The 16,254-nt window shown below is 37.0% G+C and overlaps 1 protein-coding gene across 2 annotated transcripts in view; it reads right to left on the bottom strand.

Annotated features, from left to right (window-relative positions):
• Nucleotides 1–16,254, bottom strand: part of PPP1R9A (protein phosphatase 1 regulatory subunit 9A) — a 99,296-nt gene that overhangs the window by 72,972 nt on the left and 10,070 nt on the right. The window lies entirely within an intron of this gene.

Genomic DNA, 16,254 nt, shown 5'->3' with positions numbered 1-16,254 from the left:
GGTAATCTGATTTGTTGGGAAACAAGCTTCTTTTCAAAATACTGGCTGTTACAAAGCTTCTTATTTTCTGGACAAATTAGTTACTGTTCTTCAAACTTTCTTGCCTCAAAACTATACATATTTATTTTATTTCAATACTTCTGCAAAATAAATAAAGTGGAATGTTTCATCCTGATGCTATTTACACATGAAGAAATGAAATTTAAAACAAGTTATTTTTACAGCCTTAAAAGGAAAAGGGTCTATAAAACACTTCAACAAGTGAATGCTGTTTATATAACACTGAAATACAATGAAGATTGGCTTCCCTATATATTAAATATCACATAATAAGGCCAACTTAGAGAATGGTTGTAAGGGAAAATATATGGTGTTAAGATAGAAATCACATGTGTGTGCGTATATGTGAGGATGTATCAGTAATGGTTTTCTCTTACCTTTGCTACCAGTTAGAAACTGGGAGCGTGTGTGCTCGCTTTACTCACGTACGGCATTTTTGCACATATACAGAGCGTCCATGATGACATATGGGTGGGTGGGCAGAGCCTCCCGCCGCTACAGATTCACCCGAACTGGGGCGAACAGGCAGAATACCATCTCTAGGGAGTGTGTGTGTGTGTGTGTGTGTGTGTGTGTGTGTGTGTATGTATGTATGTATGTATGTATGTATGTTGGCAGATGAGATATAAGAAGAGGTGGTTCCTCACATAACCAGATCCAGAGCCCTGTAGGATCTACATCTATGTTGCTTTCCATATTAAAAACAACAACCAGCCCTTCGAATTACATCTAGAAGCCAACCAGTAATCAATGCAGCTCTGAAGCAGCAGGGCCAGCTGAATATATTGGATTACAGCAGGGGTGAAATTCAGCAGGTTCTGCTGAAATTTTGAGTAGTTCAAAGAACTGGCAAATACCATCTCTGGCTGGCCCCCAGAGTGGGGTGGGAGTGGAGATTTTGCAGTATTCTTCCCCTGCTACGCCCACAGAACCGGTAGTAAAAAAAAATGAATTTCACCACTGGATTATAGCAACCTATAATTGCACAGGCTTCTGCATTCTGCATCAATGTAGTTTATGGATGCTCTTCAGGACAGTCTTACATATAGCATATTACAGTAATTCAAGTGGTAAGTGTCTAGAAGCCTGTGAGCAGGGTTTTGTAGTTCACAAAATGTTAGAACTGCCTGCAGTGGAAATATGGAAAACTATTGGTTTTTCGAAGAGTTAATCATACAATCTTGATTTCCCCCCCCCCTTTATATTAAGAACAGTCTAGAAGTTTAGAGCTCATTCTGACCTAACTTGCTTGTGTTTTTCTCTTAATTACTGAACAAAATAAAAATAAAATCTTAATGTAGTTTCAAAGCTTTTCCTGCTCAGAATGTCTCACATTAGGTTCCCATTGCAGAGTCATAGTCAAAGTTGGGTCTTGCATTGACCATAGCAGGGTCATAAAGTCATGGTGCCAGACTTAAAAGAAAACACTTAGGAATTATTGTTTAGTGGGAGCTTCTGCACAGAACTTAACACTGGGTACTATGGAAACTGGACTATACTTTTGGGGTATTAAGGAGTTTTTAGCAGCTTCTAGAAGCCGCTTCTAGACTTAAATCTTAACTTAAGATTTAAGTATCATCTTGCTTGATATGTTTATGTTTTGCTTTTAAATCTTTGTTTGGGTAATAATAAAATTTAAATGTCCCTTGATTTACTGTGTTTATTGGGGTTCCAAAATTGCCTGGCCAATTGATCACTTCCCTGACACTTGTGCAAAACAAAGTTAAATATACAAAACCTCTTCTAAATTACAATTGATCCCTGTCTTCAAACATAAGCTATAAATCTCTTCCAGAGAAACAGAAATGCCTCTATTACAGATCCGCCCCATTTGCTTTTCAAAGGGGATGGAAAAGTGGATGGTTTCAGCTGAAATAATGATGAAAAGAAAGGATGATTTCTGGGACTTTCTCATCCTTCACGGGAGATGGTGAAGGACAGAATGTCCTATCATGTCCCTGAGATGGGTGGAAAGAAGAGGGTGGGAGAGTAAAGTGGAAGCAGCTGGAAAGCTAGAAGAGGAAGATAAGAAATATTTAGGCATGTCCATTGCAATGAATACTCCTCTTACTAAGGCATGGCTGTCTCTTAGCCTAATAGGACAAAGAAGTAGTAAAAGGGAAACAAGCTGGACCTTGAGACAGTTTTATCAATATAAATTGAGGCCCTTAATTGGCAGGTGCTGGTTTTCTACTCTAATTACAACTTTCCCCCCAGCCATAATCTCTGTTTACTTTCTTTTTCTTTATTCCTGTGAGAAGCACCTATAATTAATAGGCACATAACCTTGAGCAAATAAAATATATATTAAAAGGACATAGAAATATAGTAGGTCTAAACAGGACCACTTTTTATCAGCCTTCCAGCACTGGTGGGGAAGAAACAGACAACATATATTTTACAATAAAAACAATTCATTTCTCTCTAGTGTAACTAAGTGATAGCATCTTGCGCATCTGCCCACTTCACAAATTCCCTTCTTGCCTGTCCTTGGAACCAATTACCAAATTCTGTGGCTTCAGGAACAAGCCAATTAGCCAGAGAAATGCATATGGTTACAGTTTGAGATTAGAATTACAAACTGTAAATTAGATTTTTCTTTTCTTTCTATGACTAACCTCAGGAACAAAATTTTCAGTGCTTTGTTCTTTATTGGTCAATGACCCTAATAGAGTTATGCCAATTAATTTAGTTAATTTAGTCAAATAAAAGAAGAATCAATAAGTACATGCAGGATAAGTTACTTCAATTCTAAGGAATTTTTCTTTGTTTATCTGCATATAGTCCTTAGCAAACTTGCACATGATAACTAAAAACCTGTGTTGAATTGACTTAAGAACCTATTAACACCAAAGTTAATGGTGTTACATTAATGACTCTACATTAACTAAACAGTCAAGAGGCAAGCTGTTCTACAAGAGACAAGTTCCTACAAAGAAAACCTACTTTGGACCCTTTCCTGTTATACTTCGAAATAGCAATAACACTTAGACTTATATATTGCTTCACAGCCTCTTTAAGTGGTTTACAGAGTCAGCATAGTGCCCCTAACAATCTGGGTTTTAATTTTACTGATCTTGTAAGGATAGAAGGCTTCAGCCTATGAGAATAGAGCAGCTGGCAGTCAGCAGAATTAGAATGCAACTGTGCAGTCTAACCACTGCACCACCACAGCTCTCAATATGTGCAGACATCTATCAGGCATTCTCTGTACCCTTAGATTGGGCAGGCAGACTCTAGATGGGATAGGTAGTCTTACACAGATTTGCAAGTGATAACCAGTGCTCTGAATTGTAATAGGAAATATATCAACAACCTAGTGCTGCTTCCAGAGCAATTATGTTATATAGTAATAATGAGATTATCTAATAGACCTTTGCTCTTTGCATCAGTTTAACTTTTCTGGGTGATTTTTAAGGGCAGCATCCTGAAAAACGAATTATAGTATTCCATAAAGCACATGACCTAGACCAGTGATGGAGAATCTTTTTTGGCTCGCATGCCAAAAGTGGGGGAGAGCACAGGAGGGGTCATGCACGGGGGTGCCACACCCATAATGCAATGTGCAAACCCCAGCATGCATGCATGCATGAGTGGCACTCCCCCAATTTTTGCATGCTTTTTTCACGCTCTCCAGGCTCCAGAGGCTTTTTAGGAACCTGGGGAGGAGGAGAAAGCCTCCCCTATCCCCCCAGAGGCCGTCCGGAAGTTTTAGGAGCTTGCCCGAAACCAGAGGAGTGCAAAAAAACCCGCCCCTATGGGAAAACCAGAAGTTCAGGAACGGACTTCCAGATTGCTCGTAGGGACAGTTTTAGTCCTCCAGAGCTTTCAGGGACCTTCTGGAGGCTTCCCTGAAGGCTCTGAAAGACAAAAAAATGACGGTTTTGAACAAAGGTTCAGAGATTCGTGGAAGCAACATCTAGGATATCTAATGATTTTTTAAAAATCAATTTTTGGTTTATTTCTAATTTATAAATTGCATCTAATTTGTTTTTCCAATACATACTGTTATATATTGGAGCTGAGTATTTCTACTCAGTTGCATTAATGTAGAGAAGTGATGGCTCATGTTTCTATATATAGATTTACATACTGTATGATTGATGACTAATGTTCTGAGTCAGTATGTTTGGGGTTTCTCATCTGATGTCTAAATCAAAGAATCTAGGAAGAGAAAGTTAAAAGTTCGCAGCTAGGTTGTTGGTCTCATTTAGCAAGAACCCACTTTCATTTGTGGCTTCCATTCGTGAGCTTCTTTTTCAAAACAAAACCTCCCAAATAGACCTTCGATTTTCTAATTATATATTATAGAATCGCTTAGAACAGCAATAGAAAGTTGGTCAGTCTCCCAAGATCCTTCCATGTTAACTTCACTAGCTACAATTGTTTTGGGTTGTATTTCAACAATATTTGGAAGAAGGTAAGTTGCCAATCCTCGTTTTATATGTACTAAGAAGAATAACTAATAATGAAAGCACTGCAGAAGTACCAGAAAAGCAGGAAAGAGTGGAAAATAAATAATAGGCCAAGACTTAAGAATTAGGCACAATTCCCTAATAAAATTGTTGCATTAGCTGCTTAAAATATTCTTGGAAGTGAATAATAGTTTGACTGGAATAGATATTTTCAATTTGGGATGAAGGCAGATATGAAGCCCTTTAGATGCTGTTTCACACCAGGCCCTTTTAAAATCCAGTCACTGTAATTGGTAATCTGATCTTCCAATGTAAAACCTCTTACTTAATACCTATTGCTTGGCAATAATAGAGAATATTTGTAGCACCGGGTTGTAGCACCGGTGCTCTTTGAAGTTGGCAGTTTCCTTGCAGGTGTTTCATTACCCAAGTAGGTATCAGCATGTTGATGTTACCTAGTTTGGGTAATGAAATGTCTGCAAGAAAGCAGCCAAGCTCAGAGAGCACAAGGACACCTCACCTATTTCTTCTATTTTAAGATGAAAGGTGCAAAGCAGATGCACAATTCCTTAATAAATTGTATTAGCTGTTTAAAATATTCTTGGAAGTGAATAATTGTTTGACTGAAATAGATATTTTGGTACAAAGGCAGGAAGAAGTGAAAATATATGGGGGGAAATGGGAAAAGTGTAACAGCAGAAGTCCAATGTAGGGAGTAACAGATGTGACTTTAAGGGGAAAAAAGGATTATTAGCCAGAGATGTGGGAAATAATTTGCCCTGACTGACCAATTTAGAGAAGAATTTGCTAACAGCCTGTGAACTACATTGGTGAGTCAAGGCACTTCAGAAAATTTAGAAAAATGTTTTAATATTGTGTTATAACTGGACAGATGATGAACAAGATGAGATAGGAAAAATAAAAGGGAAACCTTTTACAGCCTGTGTTCACTTTGTGAACCGAGCTTTTTTTCCCTCCAGTCCACCACCAGAATTTCTCTTTCCATGTATTTTTCAAACTCCAGCACTGGAGAAAACAAGCTCAGATTTTTGTGATCTAAGGTTTTTTTCCCTCCACCCCAATGACAGAGTTCACTCACACCTACCACCATTGCCGTGGTGCTCTACAAAGCCCAGTAGAGCAGGGGTCACCAATCCTTTGGACTTCAGGACCACACCAAATTCATAATTTAAAACCTACAAAACACTGGGGGGGGAGGATCAGCCACCTATCTGTCTGCTTCTGTGAGGCCCGAGAGAAAGCGCCTTGAAATCTCCTTTCTGTTCCTTCTCTCAAGAAGTTTGGTCAATCTGAATGAAGAAAATGAGGACGGACAGACTGACAATGGTTTGCTGATGTTGGTGGAAAAGTCGGTCCTGTATTAGTAGTAGTCACAGGACTGGTCCTTTGGTCATCCTGGAGCAGCTCCTCCACCCGGTTCCACCGGCCTGCAGGGGAGCTGCCTGCTCTCTGGCAGACAAGTGCACCTGGGTGGAGGAGCTGGTCCAGGATGACCAAAGGACCAGTCCTATGACTATTACAGTTCTGGAAAATGGGACCAGCCCATGATGAGGCTAGAAATTTCTGCCATGTGCAGTGTGCAACTTTGCAGGTGGTGCAATGTGCAAAAAGAAGTGCAGCCCTTACTGGCCAGAACAAGGTAATGGTGCTGTTCCAGGGGTGTGTGGGCTAAGTGGGCCAAAGCGCTGATGGTGATGGCTGGAAGGCGTGGGAGCGAACCGCTGCCTGTAAATGCACAGCATCAGCATTCCGCCTTCACTGCACTATGTTTGCACCAGCTGGTGATGCCAAGGCAGCTCTAATCTCCTGCCTCGGACCGGAAAACTGCATCCGGAAAGCACTACAGCAGAGAGAAGCAGCCGGAGTCAACCCTAACTTTGCTCCTCTTGTCTCTCGAGGAGCCTGGCTGAAGTTTCCTGTGCTGTTTCAGTGAGCGCTCAAGACCTCAAACCTCACTCTTGAGCGCTCAAATTTGCAGTGGGCCATCTATAATCCACAATGGACAGCAAAGATAGGTTGACCCTTTCCACTAACAGGCCAAGATAACTGCCTGATTGACCCCAGCCTGTGTCTGGGATTCAAAGCGCTGAAGTGTGATTGGCGCAGGAAACTTCAGCTGGGCTTCTCGAGATAAATGCAAAGATTTCTCTACGGACCACAAAATTTTCTCAGGGGGCATCGATTGGTGACAATTGCAGTAGAGGGCTTGAAAAAAGAAACTAAGATCATGAAGATCTAAAGCTTTTCTTTTTCTTCAGCCCCAACACTGGAGTTTCCTTCTGTGCATGGATATGGCGGAAATTCCTCATTAGTATGAATAGGTTGCCAAATTCTCAGCACACATTTGCAGGGATGCTGCAATAGCCATGACTTGAGACATACATCATAAGTCCCTTTGCTCAGGATAGTTGTAATTTCGAACAGTCTCTGAATGAATAGTTACATAAGGATTACCTGCAACCAACAGTAGGCCGGCACCCATTATTGTTCCTGTTACTCTTTTACTCAAGTAGGAAAGCTGCTGTAAACTCAGGATCTACTAATTTCATAGATGAGAAGTCAATGATAAAGATTGACAGGCTAAAAGTTGGGTTATTGTTGCAATGCATCTGACTGGAACTCACACATTAACACAGCTCTATCTTCCTTTTACGCTGATGGATGAGAAAGAAGAGTATGAAGTGGAGGCTATTCTGGACTTCACACATAAGGGAAATATTTGGAGTATCTGATATATTGGAAGGCTACCTAAAGTCAGAGCAATGATGAAAAAATGCAAAAGGCGGAACCCTGCAACTTGCTTAAAAGTTTTGTCTGCTACTCCCAGGGAAACCCAACTATATAATCTGCCACCTCTATGTTTGTACAGGATGAAGATGCATTTCCCAGCATAGGACATTTCACAGACCAGATTGGGCACAACCTGGAGAAGAATAAGATTTTCTGATTCTATCAGTTACTTGGCTACAAGACTGGCAGAACAGGCTACACAGAGCAGCAGAAAGGGGGAGGGGAGAAATGTATAGCTGTGTTATAGGACTTGCTTAGGGAGAGGAACAAAGCCATGAATTAGCAGTTTGTTCCTATGGCTTCTACCTGAGGTTTTCTGTGCAAATGGGAGGAAAAACTGAAAGTAACAGGAAATACTATAGACTATGAGAGAGATGACTAAGAAAAATCTATGATAAGTACTAATTAGGCAAAGAGAGCTGAAGTCAGGAGTGGTATTCGGGCCACATCACCCAAACAGGTAGCAGAAATCGCAGATTGATCCACCCACCCACGCCTGCCTCTATGGCATTCCATTTAGGCCGTTTGTTCACCAAAAGCACATTTTTAAATAGAACAGTGCATGTTAGTTTAATGCCTTATTATTTGAAATTTATTGCAGTACTTTTTAAAGTAATTTTAAAGCAATTTGTAACATTTATGGCATCATCCTTAAAATAATGTAATTTATGTCATGTCAGTTTTAGTGAGATAGAGAATAAATAAGGCAATCACATTAGGAAGAATATAACTATTTAAAAGAATGCAGCGATCATGTATTTCCGAATATGATTTTTTTGCAAAATGTGAAAGTGGGGAGCTTTTAAGTATTAATAAATTGATTAATCAAATTATTCAACCTCCCCTCCCCCCCCAGTTGTTAAACTGAATTGCTTTAATAACATTTCCATTGGCATAAGGTGAAGTTAAGGTTACACTTGTATTGGCAGAAAGGTAAAATTAGGTTACCTAATGAGCTTTTATGATTAGTAGTAGTCTTGCATTCATGTTACAGTACAGGTTATTTGCTATGGAAACTCTTAGAGTAAAAAATTCATTTTGCAATACCGCAGAGGGATTTGGCTGCAGAGGATTTAGTATTTAATGGTTTTCTTATGCACAGTTAAAAGAAATATTTAAAGTAAATAATATGACATTTGTTTGCTGACATTTGAAACTGAGCAGCAAAAGGCAGAATTTGAAGTTGAATTATGTACAGGTAGTCCTCGACTTACAACAACAACTAAACCCAACATTTCTGGTGCTAAGCAGGGCAATTAAATGATTTTTTTTCCATTTTATGACTTTTCTTGCCACAGTTGCTAAGTGAATCACTGCAGTTGTTAAGTTAATAACACAGTTGTTAAGTGAATCAGGTTTCTCCATGGACTTTGCTTGTCAGGAGATCACAAAAGGAGATCACATGAGTCACGGCCACTGCAACCACCATCAAATACGAGTCAGTTGCCAACCGTCTAAATTTTTATCAGGTGACTATGGGGAAGCTGCAATGGTCCTAAGTATGAAGAACGGTTCTCATTTTTTTCAGTGCCACTGTAACTTTGAATGGTCACTAAAGGAATTGTTGCAAATCAAGTATCTGTACAAATGATGAACATGTAATTTCTAAAAGATATAGAGCATATTAAAATTTGAAATTGGACAAGTAAAGAACTGTATGATAAAATGAGTTAAGAACTTTGGACATATTAATGGAACAGTAGGAAATTTACATGCTACAAATTAAAATTATTAAATGATGTATTTGCTGATACATGGTTCCAGAAAATGTATCTAAAATGTATAAAAGATATTCAGATTTATGTTAGAAATATGGACATTATGAAGAGTTATTTTATTATGCCTGGTGGATATGCAGAAAAGCTAGGAGATTTGGGGTTCAAATGCCCTAATTCAAAGAATTTTAAAGATCACACATAACCAAAATCAGAAATTTTCATCTTAGACTGATGGATAAATAAATAGTTGTAAAAAAGTCATAGAACTCAGTTTCTATATATGACTAGATATCCTGTGCAATCCCTGGGTCATCATTTCAGAGATACATCAAAGTTATAGTTGTTAATCAAGGTCTATCTATATTACTTTGCTGGTATAATTGAAATCAGTCATTAATCAGTCATTTGTTTGACTGATTAATGATTAGAAACAATCATTGGAAACAGAATGTTTAATGCACTTAAATATTTTAACAATTAAAGTACTGTATATCTAGTAATTTGAAGGTATTTTAGAAATAAATAATTCTTTTAAGTATCCACCAAAAAGAATGTGAGAAAAACTTTCAACATTTAAAATTTAAATATCTCCAATGATGCATCACTGTAATTCATGCATTCTTGAGCTCATGCATATTTATGCAGATCGTGTCTCCAATAATAAACAGTATTTTCAAGTAGGTCTTAGCCTTCTGTCTCACAAATCAGCAGAAGTGCTGAATATTTCAGAAGCTGGTATAACCCACTCAAAACCAGAGCACAATGTACACTGAAAGTTAAATCTAACAAAAGGTACCTCAGACGAAATCTCTACACTGAATTACAGGAGAGGTGCCAGTCACTCAATTTCTGATGAAAATGTGAATTCAATCAGAATAATGGGATAATGGGAATAAGATTAAATAGGTTGTAGCTACACACATGTAGCTACATACTCATTAAGAGGCACCCAAATCAATTTGAAGCATTGGCTCAATTAGATTTGTTTTCAGGATTTAAATCAAAAGAGTGTTTCAACTAAAACAAATTGAATTTTCATAGAGCCATACTGTTTAATTAGGACAGAACCTCACATTGGAACTTCATGTTGGAAACATATAGAGGTATATGCCCATTCACTCAGAAGAAAGTCCCACTGTTTTCAACAAGATTTGTTAGTATGGATATACAGAATTGCTATTTTAATTATATTGCAATGGAGATTGTCTCCACATGAAGGTAAGTTTAACTCCCAACAACTGCTGGCCAGGACAATCTATGGAAGGAGATTTTGAATTTGTTGCTCAGCAGGATTTGGAAGATCCCTCTCCCTAAGAGAGCATTTTGCCACTTCTCAGTTCATAGCAAAAAAGTGGAAAATAACTGACTTTTTTGTATTTCAAAACAATGCTGTGAATATTTTTAATAACATCTTTTATAAGGGGCTATTACTATTCAAAGTTTAGCATGACTACAACTAGTTACAGATGGATTACTAGAAACAGCCAGCTTTTTCCTTTATGGGTTCTCTTGATGGGATGAGAAAAGAGAAAGATAATGGAAGTTAAAAGGTATCTGAAATTGAAAGTAATTATAAATATACAGGATGTCTGTCTATGGTTGATAGTAAACTAAGCTATTTGCTTAACTATATTCATTGAATAAACCATAATTAACTGGAATAAGCATGCTAAGCCAGAATCTCATTAATAACTTACACTAATCACTTTAAGGCTTAGCACAACGGAATACAGGGTGTCTAATTCTAGGGTAACAAATGGAAACTGGAGAGAATAATTTGATGAGCATACGTTTTCTTCAATGAAGTGAGAGCTTAGTTGGAAGCGAAACCTGGATTCTTAAACCATGTTAGTTTATTAATTTTTTCCCTAGCCTCTTTATATTCATTCTAATTGGCATGGGGTGGGGATGGGGGGCAACAACCAGAAGGCTCCTCTCACCAAATGTGCAAATATACCAGCTGTATAATCTGATTTTTAAGTGTGTGACTAATTAAAAAAAAAACTTAATCTGATCATAGTGTTAAGCTTTTTGCTCTTGGTAAATTCCTAATTAATGCATCTGCTCACAGAGAAAACTAAGTGTAAGGAATTGGACACCATGCACTAAGGGAATATACTCTTGAACAATATACTAGTATTGTTCTTGAACAATATGCTAGTATTCTCTGGGATACTGGCTTATTGTTTTATGTTATATACATGGACAAGAATTGAAATCCAACTAAGTAACTGGCATTTTTGCTACTGCATGTACACAATGTTGTTGGTGGAGGGTAAAAACATGAATCTGTATGTATTGAATGCAGTAATTAAGTGGGATGAAGAACCCTGCAGCTAAGTATATTTAGAGAATTCATACAGTAAAGTCAGCTCTCAAGTGAAGTTCTTAATAACAGGGAATTGAATAGGAAATGATTTAGTTGGATTACAAGCACAATCACAACAGAGCTATTTTTACCACTTTGAACTGTAAAATGTCCAATTGCCAAATAACATCTTTTTTCATCTATTATATTCCTTGTCTATCTTAATCCTTTTAACTGAGTGCAAGTCAAATACCTGTAACCTATTAATAATTTCAAGTAAATATTAAATGCCATTAAATGCTTTAAGATAATTATATTGTCTCTTCTTCTTGATATAATAAAAAAACATTTTTGTTTCCTAATATTTAAGAAGTTACCATAATACATACTTTTTAAAAAATGATATTAATGCAGGGGAGTGAGTCAAACTAATGCATTAGACTTTTTAAAAATAGAACAAACGACATGGGGAAATATATATACAGGTGAAATTCGAAAAATTAGAATATCATACAAAAGTTCATTTATTTCAGTAATGCAACTTAAAAGGTGAAACTAATATGTGAGATAAGACTCATTATATGCAAAGCAAGGTAGTTCAAGTAATGATTTGTCATAATTGTTATGATTATGGCATACAGCTCATGAAAACCCCAAATCCACCATCTCATATTATATGCAATCAATAAAATAAGGATTGTACATAGAACAATATCAGAAAGCATGCATATGTACTCAGTACTTGGTTTGGGCCCCTTTTTCAGCAATTACTGCCTCAATGCGGCTTGGCATGGAAATTATCAGCCTATGGCACTGCTGAGGTGTTATGGAAACCAGGATGCTTCAATAGCGGCCTTCAGCTCTTCTGCATTGTTCGGTCTCATGTCTCTCATCTTTCCCTTGGCAATGCCCCATAGATTCTCTATGGGGTCAGGTCAGGCAAGTTTGCTGGCCAATCAATCACAGTAATCCCACAGTCATTGAACCTCCTGCTAGACGGCTTTGTTGACCCCAGTCTTAATGAAGCACAGTGGTCCAAAGTCCTGTTGCTCATTGGTCCAAAGTCCTCTTTTCTGATGAGAGCAACTTTTGCCAAAAGCACCAAAACCTGGTTCAATGACTGTGGGATTACTGTGCTTGATTGGCCTCTCCATTCTTCCTCCATACTCTGGGTCCTTAGTTTCCAAATGAGATGCAAAAGTTGCTCTCATCAGAAAAGAGGACTTTGGACCACTGAGCAACAGGACTTTGGACCACTGTGCTTCATTAAGACCAGGTCAACGCAGCTGTCTACCAGGAGATTTTGGAACACTTCATGCTTCCTTCCGCAGACAAGCTTTATGGGGATGTTGACTTCATTTTCCAGCTGCCCACACTGCCAAAAGCACCAAAACTTGGTTCAATGACTGTGGGATTACTGTGCTTGATTGACCAGCAAACTCGCCTGACCTGAGCCCCATAGAGAATCTATGAGGCATTGCCAAGAGAAAGATGAGAGACATGAGACCGAACACTGCAGAAGAGCTGAAGGCCGCTATTGAAGCATCCTGGTCTTCCATAACACCTCAGCAGTGCCACAGGCTGATAGCTTCCATGCCACGCCGCATTGAGGCAGTAATTGCTGAAAAAGAGGCCCAAACCAAGTACTGAGTACATATGCATGCTTATACTTTTCAGAGGTCCAATATTGTTCTATGTACAATCCTTGTTTTATTGATTGCATATAATATTCTACTTTTCTGAGATGTGGATTTGGGGTTTTCATGAGCTGTACACCATAATCATCACAATTATGACAAATCACGGCTTGAACTATCTTGCTTTGCATGTAGTGAGTCTTATATATTAGTTTCACCTTTTAAGTTGCATTACTGAAATAAATGAACTTTTGCACGATATTCTAATTTTTTGAGTTTCACCTGCATTTTTTCACATCATTAAATCATTTTTTTAGTATTAACGAACAAAGTTGATGAGAAACAATCTAATCACTTTCTCAAATATTTTCAGCTTTTTCTCATTCATTTATTTACAGTGCATTGTTGAACAGGGAAAGAATGACTTATCTTCCTTCATGGCATGAAGTTGCACTGAACGATTTATTTTTGTTCTTATCCCCTTTGATCAGAATTCTGCAAAGATATTCTCAGGCATACTTAAACTAATTGCCCTGTAGATTTTGCAGGTTGTTGTTTTTTTTTTGCGCTATTTTTCCTTTATATGTGGGGAAATAACAGCATGATACCAATTGTTGGGCACAGATATAGCCTTTGAACACACATTAAAAACAAATCCTAAAACCCCTCTAAACCATATTTAGCTTTGCTCCACTTACATTTGCAGCCTTTTTTTTGCTTTTTCAGCATTCTCATACCATTTATAATTTCCTTTTTATTATTTTAATTGAACACTAACATTTATAGCATTCAATTCCACTATGACATATTATTGTCCCCACACAAACCCTTAAACTTTTTCTCAGCATTCTCTTCTTTCATTTTTAATCCAAATCATTTCACTATTTTTAAGGACATTCAGTCTCTGGAGGCTGTTTAGCTGTCTTCACTCATATGCTAACTAACTTATTATTTCCATCAAATATTTTTTCTTTGTCTATTAATGTAGTGATGGACTTTCTCTTGGTTAATGCATCTATCCCTCCTCACAACTGAATGTCCCAGAGTTAAGGTTCTTGGAAAATACAAGATGATTTTCTTAAAAAAAAAAAAAAAACACAACAGACTGGTTTTACATTTCCTACACTAGTTCCTAATTTTTGCTGGGGATTTCAATGCCAGATATCATCTGACAACAAAGTTCTCTTTTCATATTTTAAACCTCCTCTGTATTATTTACACAAGCTGCTTCAGCTCAGTCTTTGCCAGTCTATGGATAACCATATAACTCCTGCAGATAAACTATAGCATCCTACTTCAAAGCAAACTCACTTAGAACATACAAATATATAATCCTTCAACTAAAAGATACTGCAAATGCTGTATTGGTTACCCAGTTTTTAATCTTTCCCTGAACTTTTAATAACTAAACAGTTCATAAATACTCAACATCCTTGAAGCATTAGATGTTTATTACTTACTCACAAAGCTTTTTTAAACTTTAGAGATGATGCTTGCTTAGTGACTGTAATTGGGATTGGAATTTCCATCACTAAGTGATATGGTTGTAACCATGCTGCTTAGCAATAGCACTTTTGCCAGCCCCCAGTTACTATCACTAAGCGAATAACTGTGTGTCATTAACCGAGAACTACAGGACTACAACTTTCTGTTGACTTCTCCACTGACTTTGGAATGACTCTGGCTTGTGGAAAGCCAGCAGAAGTCGCAAATAAAATGACCAAGTGACCACAGGGTGCTGCAATTTGTCATAAACCAAGGCCAGTTGCTAAGTGTCAGGATTGCAAGTATGTCTGTGGAGGCTGCAACAGCCAGAACATTGAAGACCTGTCATAACTCATTTATCTCCATTGTAAATTGGAATGGTAAATGAACAAGTGATTGTGAATGAGGATCACCTGTACTTAAATCTAGTTCTAGTCTCACAATAGCAATCCAAGCAACATATTTTTCAAAACTTCATTCAATAAGGAATGTCTCTTAAGGATTATTTGTCTCCAGCTAAACAATCCCAAAAATAAAGGGCATTTGCACATGCAAATTTTTTTGTACAGTGGGTAGACTGACTGACAGTTTTATATAGGTGGTTCCTGAGAAAAATTGCAAATGATTTATTATACATTTATGGAGAAGTGTTATAAGCATAATAAATTCTGATGTCAACATTTCAGCCATCTTAAAATCAGTTTGCATCCAGATACCTAATCAATGGTTCTAAAGATTTCTAAACACACTAAAAAAACAAACATTCTGGTAGTATAGCAAGCTGGCTAAGCAGATATATGGAGTTGACATCCATATATATCTTAAAATTGACAAATTTGAAAACTCTTGCTCTAAATAGTAAGATATACCTTACTAGATAAGGTATAACAACATATCTAGCATATAATAAATGGCTATTTTTTTTAATAAGCCAGAATTTTAAAATTAACATATAGTAGTCATCCTGGTAATTACAGAAGTAATTGGCAAAGCTGAATCTAAGCTATAAAGGGAAATAACAAAATATGCTCTAAGTAACAATTCTAACCCAAAAAAAGAAATATTGTTTTCTTCAGTATTTTCCTCCACATACAACCTTTTCCCCCCTTGTATATTTATCTTTTTAAACATTATAATTATTAGGCTGTATTGCAAGCTATTTTTACACTATAAAAATACAGTTGTTAAATATAGGGAATTAAGACTCTAAAAATATTTAACATCAATTTTCTTTTAAATGAAAGTAGTTTAGCATCACAGAATTTTCCAGCAGTGACTGCATGCCTCTTTATAGTCTAGAATAAAATTTTTAAAGTTTGATGAACCATCTCACTTCAATCTTCACTAAAAATAACAAGAAAGGTCAAAGAGAATGGAATCCCAAATTCAAATTCTTTCAGCAATAAGATCAATGAGCCGAGCCTCATAGGGTTATTGTTATATTAATAAGAAAGTAGCGGGGAATGCTATATACTCCATTTTGAGCATGAGGTTAAGAGAGGTTAAAAATAAACATTAGAAACAACTTTTTAAAATAAAGAATTTGTAGAACCAGCACATAGCATACCATTTCACAGATGAAATACTTAGTATTAAACTTATAATTTTAATTAAGATAATTATAATTTGTTGAATGAAACTTTTTTTTTCATCTCTGGATATTCTGGCTGCTCCCTAAATGGTTTTGGTGGCATTAAAAAAAAAGTTACAGGTAGTTCGGCAAAACTAAACTTAACTTGAGTGCAAAATTTATGTTGCTAAATAGAATTCTGCCCCATTTTATAATCTTTTGCCACAAATAAGTAAATCACTGTAGTTAT

This window comes from Thamnophis sirtalis, unplaced genomic scaffold (assembly GCF_051295495.1).
Source record: "Thamnophis sirtalis isolate CommonGarterSnake01/CBP01778 unplaced genomic scaffold, rThaSir2_p1.2 scaffold_4, whole genome shotgun sequence".
Taxonomy (NCBI): domain Eukaryota; kingdom Metazoa; phylum Chordata; class Lepidosauria; order Squamata; family Natricidae; genus Thamnophis; species Thamnophis sirtalis.
The sequence above is the reverse complement of the archived record's forward strand: the minus strand, read 5'-3'. Positions and strand labels throughout refer to the sequence as shown.